This window comes from Branchiostoma lanceolatum, chromosome 2 (genome assembly GCF_035083965.1).
Source record: "Branchiostoma lanceolatum isolate klBraLanc5 chromosome 2, klBraLanc5.hap2, whole genome shotgun sequence".
Lineage (NCBI taxonomy): Eukaryota > Metazoa > Chordata > Leptocardii > Amphioxiformes > Branchiostomatidae > Branchiostoma > Branchiostoma lanceolatum.
In genome coordinates, this window is record NC_089723.1 from 18,179,649 (window position 1) to 18,194,729 (window position 15,081).

At 41.1% G+C, this 15,081-nt stretch overlaps 1 protein-coding gene across 2 annotated transcripts in view; it reads right to left on the reverse strand.

The window, feature by feature from the left end:
* LOC136427713 (glutamate receptor ionotropic, delta-2-like) overlaps positions 1-9,959 on the reverse strand; it is a 69,267-nt gene extending 59,308 nt beyond the window's left edge. For both annotated transcript variants that reach the window (XM_066416813.1, XM_066416814.1), the window contains exon 1: positions 9,858-9,959. The gene's annotated coding sequence lies outside the window, so the exon portion shown is untranslated. The remainder of the gene's footprint in view (positions 1-9,857) is intronic.
* Positions 9,960-15,081: the final 5,122 nt, after the last annotated feature.

A 15,081-nucleotide genomic window follows, 5' to 3' on the forward strand; every position in this document is an offset into this window, starting at 1 on the left:
TAGAATGCCAAGAACGTGTCAAAATCGCTCCATATACTCATCTATCGCGCTGCACAGTGGGCCAACATTATTCCAGGCAACCCACACTGGTCTGTATCTATGAATGTAGAACGAATGGCCCAGGGTTCCATTGATATTCTTGCAGAGACCTACAGAAACTGATTAAGAACTTATAGTGAAACCGACCATTAAAGCGTTTGGTTAGATAAGGAAACCTTTTTGAAGAGTGATGATTGATCTCCTTATGGAAGGCATTTGAATCTTAACTCGTAAGCTCAACTTTACTTTAAGTTTGAATTGTATAAAATCTTAAAATTTGATTTTTGCATTGCTGTACCGTGTGAGTTACCAGAAGTTATAACTTAGACCTGCTCAAAGGTTTGGTTTGTTCCGTTCGTACTGATATGGCATCAAATGGAGAAGCAGGTGTAACCGGATGTCGTGTGAAAAATGACACTGACTTTACCTATAGGCTACTTTGTCCATTTCTTTACATCACCACCATTTGGGTCCCTGAAGCATTCACCGTTCATCTTCAAACCTAAGATGAGCACTTCACTCATACCTAGCCGAGTTTAGAGTAATGCATGACCTGTGGGATCCTGGGGGCTTTCGTTGGAAGAGTTCAACAAAGCTACTGAAACTGCACTGACTGTTCATCTATGGGCAGTATCTGGGGAAGTACTAGTAGTGGTGGGAGATAGAGACATTACGTACCAGGTCGTTAGTATCTATCAGACTAACTACGCCGGCTACAGGGAGAATATTTGCCAGGGTTTCATTTACGGGCGAAATGTGATCTTCACCGTGGGCTGATTCTACTGGCTAATTATTCTTTTTTTTTCTGCCGAATTCTACGCGTTCCATACGCCTGTAGGGGGGCCTGGTGGAGGCTACCGGACGACCTGGTAGCCTCCACCAGGTCGTCCGGTAGCCATATTCGTTTAAGTACAAGATCTAACCGTGCTTTTATCAAATGGAGAAGCAAGTGTAACCGGATGTCAAGTACAGTGAAAAATGACGCTGACTTTACCTATTGGCTATTCTCTCCATATCTATACATCACCACCATTCCAGCCCCTGAAGCATTCACCGTGCATCTTCAAACCCAAAACGAGAACTTCACTCATACCTAGCCGAGTTTAGAGCAATACGTGACCTGTGGGATACCGGAAACTTTCGTTTGAAGAGCTCAACAAAGCTACTGAAACTGACTGTGTATCTCTGGGCATCAGATGGGAAATAGTGGCGGGGGATAGTGACATTGCGTAGTAGATCGTCCGGTAGCCACATTCGTTTAAGTAAAACGTATCTAACCGTACTTTTATCAAACACGGGCCTGCCATCCTTCTAAAATCTCGTTAAGATAACGCTTTGTTCATGTTAATCTGGATACGCACTGGTTAGGTATGGCGTACTTAGATGTAATCAGCTATGTATTCTTGTGCATTAAATCATTATATACGGGACACACATGGAAGGCCAATTAACTTTTCATCAATGAGTGTAATCCTCGTCTATTAATGAGTTTATCCGTAAAGGCATTCTGTCGGGAGTGTTTCCCCCTCATCGAGGGGTGGGGACAAATCTAGGGCAAGAGGCTCAAGTGCACTCATGACCATCAATAACAATGGAAAATTCAATAGCACGATATGTATCAGATGCAATCAATCGAACATATAACTCTGTCAGTGGGGTAGAGTAGCTGTGATAACCAGAGGGAACTAGGTCAATGTGAGTCATTGATTTTCTGTGGAAACGTCCCGGGAAAAAAGAAAGATGCCCTTATTAATCCTTAACACAACTTTATTACCAGATGAGGGGGTGATGGACAATATAGGCAATGGCCTCTATATATTGAAACTGACCCTAGGATTGGTTAATAAGCCGGGGCCTTTCGGTGATTTCCTGTATCAGATGAAAGAGCCCCGGGGCTCGGCATTTCCGGAACGACAGAACTTCAGGCATACGCATCATTGACATATTTCGATTGATCAACCTGGACTTTGGAGCTGATCTATACTACATAATGGTCAAGCAAACTCAGTTCATTTTCTAAATCTTTGAAATTGTGAAATGTTTTGATGTTTTTGTCTGCTGAACATTTTGTTTATGCATCTTTTTGAATGGATTATTTTCCATTATGTTCCGCACGTGACCGTAACATTGCCGCAGTTTCTGGACCATTATGGAGTATAGATCCCAGTGGTTTGTAAGATGTCTTGTATTGGTGATTCTATTCTGGCTCATTTGTTAAGGACTAGCCTTTGTATCAATTCTCTCCCGCTTCGTCTTTCGTGTTCAAGAAACTCCGTGCGCTGAATGCCAAAAATCCCCCCGATTATACTGCTATTCTAGTCAGCCACACACCAATGAGCTTCGGTCTAGACACGGTATCTGTTCATCCTTTATACTTCTGTTGGGTAAACCCTAAAATCTAAATTGTGCTGGCGGTATGTGGGATAAAGTTCCTATTAGATCAAAAAGGGGTCAGGGAACCGAATTGCTGTCATAAATCCGTCGTGAAATGGACCCCGTTTGGTCAGAAGGCCGTCACCCTCCGGGTATGCTTTTTAAGACAAAATTAATCCGACCCGTACTTCAGTAGGCCAGGTAAGATGAGAAAGTGCCCTATGGGATAGATCAGACCGCGGATTGGCAATTCAATCCACGAGAACGTCATCACGATTGTCTATGCAGTTGCTTAAAATCTTTCAGAATGCACAACCTATTCTGCACTCATGGCAAATAATGTTGTAAGGTATAACTATGTTACGTTTACGTTGATGAAGGTTAGACATCCAGGTAATAAGATACGACAAATGACAGTTACTCAAGCAACAGGATTGAATTTTGAAACAATCACAGTTACCAAACAGCCGATGTCACGTTTAATTCCAATAGAAAAAAAATCGGCATCTTGACTTTTGTGAGACATAACAGCGCTTGAGACATGTAGAGAAAATGCGCAAAAGTGAATGTATCATTAATTTAATGTAATTAAGAAGACAATGTTTCTTAAAGATACATTGGGAGAAATGGTACCGGTGTGCAAACTGATGCAGTGCTTCAAAGGCACTAATAGAGGTCCACCCTATATGACAGAGAAATATCACAAGCTCCAGGTAACGTTATATAAAAGTGATTTGATGTTTTCTGAACCGATTTCCATCAAGAAAGATCACGTCATTAGATATAAATGTAAATGGCAACATCAGTTACAAGCTCCGGGTATATAAAAGTGATTTTATGATTTTCTAAACCGATTTCCATCATGAAAGATCACGTCATTAGATATAAATAAATGGGAACATCACTTTCAACTTACGGCCATGGGCGGGATATATGTATGAACGGAGAGCACTTCGTCCGTGGCTGTATGATCGATATACAAGTTATATCTTACATATCATGAATCACCGATTAGACGCCAGAAATAGGCGTCTGGATGGCGTGTCTATCTATATGTACATGTTACATTTATGATGTTGTCCTACATCGCCAAGCCACCATGAACGCTACATCGTTAATCTTTGTGGCAGATTCACATTCAGCGTTATTTCTATTGGCTTTGGCATGTGACATTTATACAAACGATTTCACATGATAAAGTGTGCAAGTAATTCATACAATCCATAAATTGATCAACGATTAGCATTTTGAAACATTTGGGACGTCCGGACATGTGGTTTAAAATCGTTGCACTGGCTGGTGTGTAAAATAGAACTTACACCAGTAACTCGTGTTGCTCGTAGGATAGAAACGCAGGTAATAATCAAACGCTGACTGTATCAAGATCTACACAGTCCTTGCATTATTGTGGAATACAATAAAAGTAACCATCAGATGTCATTGAAATAGTACAGCCTTGAGATAGAGGTCCAAACGATAGATATGTCTTTTGGTAAGGTAGGAGCGGGTGCAGATCTAGGAGTGACCGCATTTGTAGCGACGGTTTCTAGTCATGTTTAGGGACGGATTGATCCTTGGAAAACTGTTCCTTTAATTTGCTACTCTACTTCAACGTACTGAGACACCTGCACCGGAGGCGATAAGTATAAAGCAAATTGCAAACGTCGCCATCAGCGCCATGTGTTCACTTGAGGCATGACTTGAAACAGGTCTTTGGACACCTTCACTACGCTGATCTAACTGCTGCAGCAGCAATCCAATCGCTTCTCCAATCAGGGAGCACCTGTCCAACCTTCACAGCCGGAGACTGTTGAAGGGCTGAAAGGAAAATCCGTCCATTCAGCTAACTTGGCAGACACCCAATACCTGCCGGGAAAGCATTGATGTATTTTGGAGCGCCTTTTACTAGAGACCCCAGGTCTTCTCCTTCTGCACTGCGTTCTCATTTGTTCAAGGGAAAATTGGATTCATCTGGTTGAAAGCCGTCTATATTTGCATTTTCACTGCCTTCAACTTGAGACGAACTTTCCGACTTTTATTTTCAAATCCCGAAGTAGTCTGTATGTTTGGTTAATGTCCTCTGAGAGTTGTAACCTAATCGTCAGCAGAGTACATGTCAGCCATTACCTAAGGAAAAGATATCCAACTCGTCCATTTTGCTTGAAAGTAAAGTTCTTCCGCCCATTTGTCTATGACTGCTCAAAGAGCGATATTGTCAACGACGTAGCCAGTGATGTATGGTGCAAATGGATTGCCTTCGACATCAGATCCCGGAACCTTTGCCTTGGTGCCTTCGGACATTCGTGGCGCTTTCAATCATACTCACCGGATGTCATATATGCTCTCAAAACTTTTTTTACGGGTTGTCTTTGTTCATTGCAACTTTTGGACTGTGCTGCAGCTTCGACTTGTAAACTTATCATTCATGCTGCTGCAGCAGAATGACTTGGGCCCAAAAAATACTTTGAAAAACCATCCTTCAAGTCATGACAAAAGCTGCAGACAGGCGTCTTACACTTGCTTTGAACTTATTTTGTCACACCTTGACATGCTTACATCGGAATCGCTGCTTGCTTTTGAAGGACCCTCAGCATGTAAAAGACAAGATGGTGCCAAGATTTCCTGACGTTTGACGCGCGCGCTGGCCTGATGCTGTCGAGATTATTTGCTTTGAAATACACCGGCTGTTCCGGATCCATCACTTCCTGTCCAGAGGTCTGACTTTCTATCAGATATCAATAGCTATCACAAGCCGTGTGGTGGAGGCAATTACGAAACTGTGTGTCTTAGAGAAGATAGATATATAGCGATAGACATGTTGACCTAATTGTTCTCTCAGACTTCCAGCTCTCCAACATTAGTGTGGTAAAGATGAATACATCCTTTGCCTTACTTCTTCTCCTATAACATTTTTGTAATCACTGGATCCTCCCTGATGCAGTCGATCGGCGGATAAAGGAATCCATCCGGTCGGTTCGCCAGTGGGGTTAGCCTTTTCAGGCCTGTTTTGAACAGCCGATGGGTGTCATCATGCCGCGGAGTCGACTGACATGTGCTGTGGGACACACACTCATGTTCACGGTGTAACAGGTGTAATAAGGCACATAGATACGCGCCGCATCACTTTCAGTATCTTAAGCGCCGGTTACAGATTTCGATCTCTCGGTGATGTTAACAACACAGAAGAATGGATTAATTTGAGTAAAAACGAAAAGGACCCCTCTTTTGAAAGTCGCTGAATAAGTCAATTCGTAAGAGGGTTAGAAATCGGTGGGGATTAGTCAGGAGAGATCCGGCAGTCTGCGGCCAGAGGTCAGGATGGTTGGGAGTAGGTTAGAAACCATCCGAGGCTAAGTCGGGAGTAAGTCATTTACTGATTAGGAGATGGTTGGGTGCCAAATTAAGATAACCTGACGTGGCCTAAAGCTGGTCAGACTGCTTCCGAACTGCCGCCGAACTGAGTCGGCTGATGTTCGGGAGTCATGTCCGGCTATGTGAAACCGGGGCTTAACTTAATGACGGTCCCTACACATCATGTAAACATACATCTACAAGACTAAGTTACCTAGCACCAACAACTAGAAAATAGCAATCAGCACTTTTGGATATCTCCCAGGGCCACAAGTCTAATAAGTAGCACCACGTGCACGGGTCAGAAAATTAACTCATCATCAGGTCCGCCCCTTGGCTGTGATAAGACCACACTTCTGGGTTAACGTGACTGAATCATCTATTCTATGCCGTGAGCCAAATCACTGAAAGCCTTCCAGCAATTAATTTTCGTACAAGCTTAACGTACCCTTTGAAGATATTTGTAATGTGACCTCCGGGATAGATCAGACCTGAAAACGTTAATTCAACGGGAATATGATTACGGTTAACTTTGTAGTCGCTGTAAAGTTTCAGCTTTCTAGAATACATAATTTCCCAAGATTACGATGTCCACCTTCATCCACATTGATTGTACTACTTTCCCTTTGCCAATTATCACAAGGCAATGCCAATTAATACATGAAATTCTATAAAGACAAACCTCCCGTGTTCCACGTTCTTGTGATTTTCTCTTATGCAGAAATCTTGGGTTGACATTTGTCAAGAAAACGCATTTCCCTGCGGTGACATCATCGCGATGAGACCATAGTCTGATGATGGTATTTTGATGGCATTTTTAATTACGCTATTCCGCTCAACATTCAAACATGCAATTGTGAGATCTCAAAATACATGGGCAGATCTAAGCGGTCAACTTTATCAAGCAAATCAAAATGTGCATTTTACATTTCTCCAGACAGGCCCACATAACTCGATTTCGTTAACCTTTCGCACACTGAAGGATCTGTTTGGCACCCAATTCCCTATTGGTTACAGAGTTAGACAGCAGGGAGAAGGTTAATGACTCCGTTGATTACCATATTGACCTATTTTCTGGAGAAGCATCCCTGTGGCTTACCCGCATTCCCGTGAGAATAGTATTTGAGCTAAAGGCTATTTCTCCTATGAGACCTTGTTATATGGATTATCAAGCTTTTGGCGATGTCATGAGAACACCGTCTCCGTGAATCACGTATTTGTCACAAAAATGTGTGTTGAATGGATAACACCTGGAGAGATTGATCTACAATCAACGTGCAACTGGTTGTTATCTGATATGGTATAGCAAATATTGTGAATGATACACAGCAAATAACGAATGCTTTTGGTCAGATAAATGGCTGGTACATAATTTAGCTAACGGTATTCCTTTTCTTGATAGAGTTTTCATTATCTTTCCATATAGATGCCCCAATCAATTCGTAAACAAGCACTTGATTAGCATTTTGTATCATCAGGCTTTTCTCGAAGTCGTTTTATGTGTGCTTGTACTAATTAATGGGGATTTCGGGAGAAGAGCTGTTGTAATGTATGCTGCCGGTGATAACAAGTACAGAAAGGCATTAGTCAGCATGACCTGATTTGTAGATTAAGCTATAAGAATACGTTGAGCCGCCAAACCAAAAGGGTTGCCGACATTTAGAAAGGTACGAGACTGAATTAATTCAGTCTCACCAGTAGATTCTGTTCATCCTCTGTACCTGATGAACTACATTCAACACCACGAATTAGAAACGTTTAGAAAAGTACGAGACTGAATTAGATCAGTCTCACCGGTAGATTCTGTTCATCCTCAGTACCTGAACTACATTCAAAACCGCAAATTACATCAGACACCATCCATCAGAAAATCCCCATTAAACCCAGTAATTGCTAATTAATGAATGAAGGATTCGTCTCGGGGACTGTGTGGATGAAAAAGCCGGTGAAAATTGTTTGTTGCACAGGTCAATAGCTCGCACAATTAAAACCAGCAAAACCCCTTTGTCGTTATCTATCTACTCTCTGAACAAATTTCTACACTTTCGTCCTGTAGATTCTATCAGTTTCACATGATCCATCATTCTTGACCCCTCCGGTATCATCAAATAAAGCTGTCTTTGCAAAATCCATAAGTTAAGATCCTAGGTTACCCTTTATTCTACCGCTAATCACGATGATCTTTTTATGATTGGCAACTTGATCAGTTCATCAATTCTTCATCAATAGTATCTTATATGTTCATTCATATTTCAGTTTATCTTAGTACGACTTATCTAATTTACGACTTTCGTAGCTGAGTTTACTGCACTGATGAGTTTTTTGCCTCCTTATCATTAATACTCCAGCATAGCCCCATTCATCATTACCGTTTAATGTACATGTTAAGGCTGTACACGACCATAGCTACCTAATTATAGCTAACGGTATATTTTCATATGCAATGGTCGTAAAAATGCAATATACACACGTAAATATGCAGATAAAGCAATACATAAAATGCTACCTTGTTTTGATCTTAAATCGAAATATAACAGGCACATCGTTGGTTGTAAACTCACACCAACGAATTGTGAAAACAATATAGGAAAGGTATGCTTGTAATTGGGTTGTCGAGATCGTCAAACATGTATTTACATTGCATTAGTACCCACCATTAGATCGATAATTAACAACACAAACATACAGATGGTTATCATATATTCACATTATTGACTGGAAAGGAATGATATGTATTTTGTGAATAATGCAAGGATCTTTTTTATGTGTGAACGGCGGTGCGGGTGGCAAATCAGGTCATAGCCATATATTAGTATTTTAAGAATAACAGGCTGATTTGTTCGAAAGGTAATTGATGTGCCGCATAGCGTTAACTCTATTCGCCATGAGGCACACTAGACAAAAGATTTTATTATGGACATGCCAGTAGCCTTCCAGTTAACCGTGTCAACATGATAGAATCTTTCCAAGAAAGTATCCTTTCCTTGGCCTTATTCTGAAAAAAAAAATCAAAAGAACACCGACCAGAGAGAATAGACTGTGCTGTCAAAGGGTTGTCTTTGATGGGAGAAAGCCGACCTAGCTCAGTTCTTAAAGGCGTTGTTCTTTACCAACAGGTTATTGTGGGTGGCATAAATCATCGCACACGCCCACGATTGCATAAATGGATTTTGGTCATGTCAAATTCCTATACAGCTCAATTTGAGACGTTTTGTTTACGTATTCAGGGTAATTGGCTGCTTGATGCCGTGACATTGTGACACTGTAGCTCAGTGCCATGCCTTTTTTAGTTAGGATTCTCCGAAAGCAAAAGCATTAATCACAGGAAGAACACAGCAGCTTCATGTATATAGGTGCGGTGGTAGCAACGAAACATCTATTCCTCCACTCTCCTTGAAATCTTGCATACAGAGATGCATATCTCTGGCTTGTCTTCGCTGACGAAGATATCAGGGGTTTGGTCCACGTCTGGTGCACGCCCTCTGGAGAAATGCATATCCTCCGGCTAAAACAACCTATCGCTGTCTCAGCAAATATACAGTAACGGTCGGGTGGGATAGAGAAGACTGTTTGCTCCACTTTCGTTGTATCAGATCTAGATGAAGGTACGGCTCAAACTCTCGCGATAACCTATATTGGACTTCTTTGATTTCGTGGGGAATATTTGTCAAGCAGTTATCATACACCCCTAGGAAACAGATGGTTTCTGTGCAATAACTATTGATATAAAACGGCAGAGGCCAACGGATAGAAAATAATCGCGCAATGGAAAAGGCAGGAGGATCAGATATGAATTATTCGTCGACAACCATGGTGTAATGATGTTTGTTGGAGTATGGTCTTTACAAACATGCTTGTATATATATGGTTATGTATCCTGGTCGGAGCTAGATACCATTCATAGATATCATAATCGGTAATAACTATGGACGTCTCCTGACACCTATTCACAGAAATTACGTCAATTAAAACTACCCACTTTCAAATTTCCAGGACGAATCCTTCACAGTGAACTGCCATATTTTCACAGTTACTGTAGCTATGAGGGTAGCATTACGGAAATTCCAGAGAAAAGAAAAAAAGACACCACTCACCTGGTGATGCTGGGCCCGTTGACTAGCAGCGCCGCGAGGTTGTGAGGAAACGTCATGAATGAGGAATGGACACGCCTACCCGCCCAATCACTGCCGAGACGGACACCTGTAACACATACCAAGCTGCACTTAGGGAAATCATCCAACACCAACGATAAAGGGACAATGACGATGACACATGTATTTGATTAACGAAGTCCCTATTTGTGACATACGTATTTGCATGTATATTAATATTTTCAACCCTCTCCTACAAGAAGCACAGTCATACGACAGGTCCAATACAAATACCCCTTCGCAAAGTTGAAGAAAGACCAAAATTCCCTCTTAAGTGTCGACGTCACAAACATAGGCCAGTTGCCATTGCAATTAAACGGCCATGTGTGTTCTTATGTCGCAAAGCAAAATTGCCTGAATGAATTGCTGTACATGTACATGGTAGAACATCATTCAATTAAACGCAGCAAGTGTTCACATCATTGAATCGACGCACATGCATCCCATTCGCCGTCGATATCTCTCTCTCTTTTTCTCTCTTCCTCTATCTCCCTCCCTCTCTCTATATATATGTTGTCTATATGTTGTATGTATGTATATTTAAGCTACTTGCACTGCTTGCGAAAGACAAGATACAGGTATATAGAGTAGATACATTGATAAATTTCTTCAACCTTGTTGCCATAAAACAAAGCAACACGATCGAATTTGAGAGCAATCGTTCTTCAGGGAATATTGATTATATCCGTGGGGGACCTTAGTAAACGATATCAACACACTTGGGGCCTTCAATACGCACTGTGGTAAGTCTGATTTGAAATGAGATATATTGTGTTATACAGGTCCAGTTTGAACTTAGCATACCTGTAAATTTGAAAATATGTTTTCGCATATCCCAAACTATGACGTAATTATTTCTCCATAACTGTCTCACATTTGATTAAAGAACTGCTTTCCAAATACACTGTAGTCGTAATGAAATTATGATAGATGTCCCTAGAGCAAGCTTTTTCTTACTCTTGACCATCTCGGTCAAATCGGAGGCACCAATATCATATAAGATACTAGTGAAAAGTCTACCGGTATCCCCAGCGCAAATATACGTACCTACAGTGATGACTCTAACAAGTTGATAAATTTTGTATTGATTTTTTGTGACATGCCCATTTACCACATACATATCCACATAAACGACGTAGACAAAATGATTGGGCAATTAATAATCTTTCAATGCATTGTCGATAATGTGATGAAGGCTCATCATCACTATCATTTGCTTTGAACCGATTCGCGGAAAAAAAGTTGTTTTTTGCACGATGAACTAGGCAAATCACACCTGGCTGACACAACCCTACATTGGCCACATTATTGATGAGATGGACCGTAATTATCAGTAGAGTCTCACAGACCCAATTAATGTATTCGTGAACAATATAATGAGAAAATACGTGGCCGTTCAGTCCCCTCGGAGAGCATCACAGCTTTCATTTCTGCTGAAGCATGTGGTAAAACCGTACGGATTGATTTAATCTATGACATCCTCCGGGCACTCCAAAAAGTTGGGCCTAAAGAAAATACATTCATTATGAAATCTGATTGGGCTTGAATGTTGAACAAATGTGGGAACACACATAATATAGTATACCAAACAATAAATTCTTTAATTTCGTTCTCGTCTTCTTCTTCTTTGACTTTGGAGGTTTTGCTCGGGGCTCGAAATATGTTCTTCAGCTTGCTTGTGCTGATACACATGGCAAAAGAAATTGATTGCACCAAACAATTTTGCGTACCCGACACAAACCTTACAAAGAATTATCAGTGTTCGTGAGCAAACTAATGAGAAAACACGTGGCCGTTTTTGATTGGTAGCAGGTTGAAGACTAAGATAACAATCAAATTATTTAAATCTGGAACACGAGGGTCAGTATCCCTAAAAGATTGCAAATATTTACTTGTTGCACAAAACATGAAAACTTCAATGTGCGAGGAGTAATTTTATGACGAAATGGTACGATGAGAAAAGAGGTATTCTACGACCTTAGTATTCATTTTCCGATATTTGTTGCAAATTACGGCATATATTTGCTCATTTTTCAGCTTCTTTGTACAAGCTACAGTATGTTAGTGAACTTTGAGATGAAGGACGGTGGCGCGCGCAAATGTAATCCATATGGTCAAGACAGTATGAACAATTCAATCAGACCAGAAAGAACAATTATCCAACGATCATCAATCACCAACACACTGTTCAATACATCTCAGCCACAAGTGAATGAAGACAAATCTGAAGTTACGGCCATTCTACTCAGTCAGCATCTTAGCGACATATGTTCTGGATATGTCGAAAAAGCAGGGGAAGGGCTAGCAACCCCTCCTTGTAAAAATATACCCTGCTACAGAAATAATAAGCAAGCAGGATCCTGCATACCTTTGTGCACTAGGAAAGCGGAGCGGTGGATACAAAGGTTAATCGCACGAAGCTAATCGATTGACCCACACCTTTCAACGTCTCTTTCAGGGGAGTTAGTCGAGATTACGGTCGATTTGCAATTATCTTAAGAAAACAGTTAATTGTTAGAATTGTTGAATCTCGAAATCATGTAGATAACGTGCAGTGCATGTGGTGCAAATGTTGCAGGTCGGTTGGCACTTGATTTATAATGAATGCTTCCTACGGTAGCGTTATATATAATTTGATGTAGTAGAGCAGGGCATCTGGAGTGCATTCAAGCATATACACACAAACACGCGCACACACACACACACACACACACACACACACACACACACACACACACACACACAGAGTTAGTTGTGATGAAAACTTGTACTTCGCCTACAATGATTTGATATCAAATAATTAGCAACTTTGCAAAGCACTTCGTTTCGAAAGGTATCGGCGCATTCAATCTTGTCTCATTCCATTGACAAATGGAACGTAATCTTGGGAAGATGCGCTTTTGTGGATCAATAACGACAGTAACCACATGTTTCCGGGAAATATTTTAGTTATCTTTATTGTTCTCCACGTGATGCTAATACAAATCTCAATTTCAATCAGAATGTTTAAGACGTATTTCGATGACAATTAACGTGTCACCAACGTACTCTTCTTTCCTACTTTTAATTCTTAGTGTAGCTGTCCATCCAATCCAGAACTTACATATGCAGTTACTTTACCTAAAGTACCAAATTTTCTAAGGCTAGTTAATCTCAATAATATATCGGTTAAATGGACTAACTACGATAATATATGTGCTGAATTGACGTACTACGTACCACTTGTCGTATTACCCAATCTAGGGTATCGACTGAGTTGATGGTGCAGATACCCAGCTATTACAGGGAATCCATATCAGACTTGTGCACGGTGAACTCCTTCAACATCGAATTATAGTACAAGTTGATTACACCGTCCTAGAAACGTATTGCACCGTGCACGGTTTGCAGATACAACTACTACCTACAGCAGTGGCAAGCAAGAATTAATAGGACAGAAAACATGCCGCATGGGTGGCATGATAATTCAAACGACATGTAACGAGCACTCGTCAATATTGCAACCGAGAAACAAATATGCCCGCCCATTTTGATATAGGGCGTCGGGACTGAGTTCTGTGATTGGTACAGCAATCATTGATGTTAATGGAAGATTTATGGATCGTCTTATCAACACAGTTTCAGAAGCATCTACGAAACAGCACAACGCATTCAAACGCTTAATGACTGAATTTGACGTTAACGCTCAACTTAGTAACTTATATATCATGGGTGGGTGGATACCAGGACATTTCGCATGCCTTACTTTCACCCATAATAATATCATAAAAAAAGGCATATCCGTTTATATCGAATAATTAGGGACCACTGAGACAATTGCTGTGACGAGCGAATGAACGAACGGAAAAAAAAAACACCCAAAAGAAGTCGGTTATTATGGAACCTGTCCTTGGTGCTGAATCCATGGTAGTGATAAAATGTGACCCATACACGACCTATATGCGCTTCCCCTTGCGGAAGGAGAAGGCGGGCCCTCAACGCTGTCATGCATACTTGTCGCTATATTCAAATAGGTGAACCCAGGAGGGGTCTCAAACGAGATAATCAGTATGATCATCATGTAGAGAGAAATTGTCACCGCCTGCTCGACCCGGTGACTGACAGAGTGTGGTGGAGCACAAAATGGTCATGGGAAATGAACGTAGCTTGTACAGAAACATAAGGAGAGCAGCACAGCTAGACAAAGATAGTAAATGTCTGTAACAAATGAAATCAGCTGTTTAGGTTTGAAACTATTCCACCAGCGTAACAGACAGTTGCTTTATTGATGCACGGCCGCATTAATGACTATCATACTACATCAGTAAAGCGTCCTTAGGCGTATATCAATCTTCTGCCACCATTACAAAATGCAGCGGGATATTATGTCACTCTCTATACGCCTCATTGCCTACGTGTGTTGACGATTTCTGTTCTAGAAGTCTAGTTCTACTGCAAAGTTCTAAGCCTTTCACTGCATGGCTCATTTACCTGCCATACTCCGACAGCTTGAGTATAGGTATAAACATACTAGTACATCATTAGAAGACGGAGCTCGATTTTGAGGATTAACTCAGCAAGCATCCATGAGCTTCAACTGCCTCTGTGCCCCACAGCTCAATTCCAAGTGTGAGGTTGTTACACAGTGAAGCCAATCAATGTTTTCTACGTACGGCTGGGGAGCTCTTTTCCACTTTTATCGATCGGGGCTAAATTGAAACCTTTCCAGCCGTGCCCTCAGATAGAATCCTTTTATTGACCTATACCACTGTTGTCACAGCGTATCGGTGCGAGCAATAACTTCTTGTAGACTGCTTGCTTTCGGTCTTAAATCGTGATCGGCGTTAATTGCTGCACCATTCGCCTGGAAAGGTATGTCTTTGGCACTTTCCTTGAGATGCGGAGAGCTTTGTCCGCGCATAGATAGGCGCCCAGCTGTTTGCGTTTTAATCGTTTGGCCTCATCCAGAAAATTGTCGCTGTCAGACAGGCATGGTATTTTTAAAGGCCATAAACTTAAAATCTTTCCATGAGAGTTTTTCAAGCCTCTTGCATACATAACCCTTAACCGGTCTTCAGATAATATGTTTTCACGTCGCTAGAAGAGTGTCAAAAGATTAAGAGACATGTATATTATACAATTTCAATATGTTTCGATTATAATCTAAGCATTGTGATAGGTGTTCCCA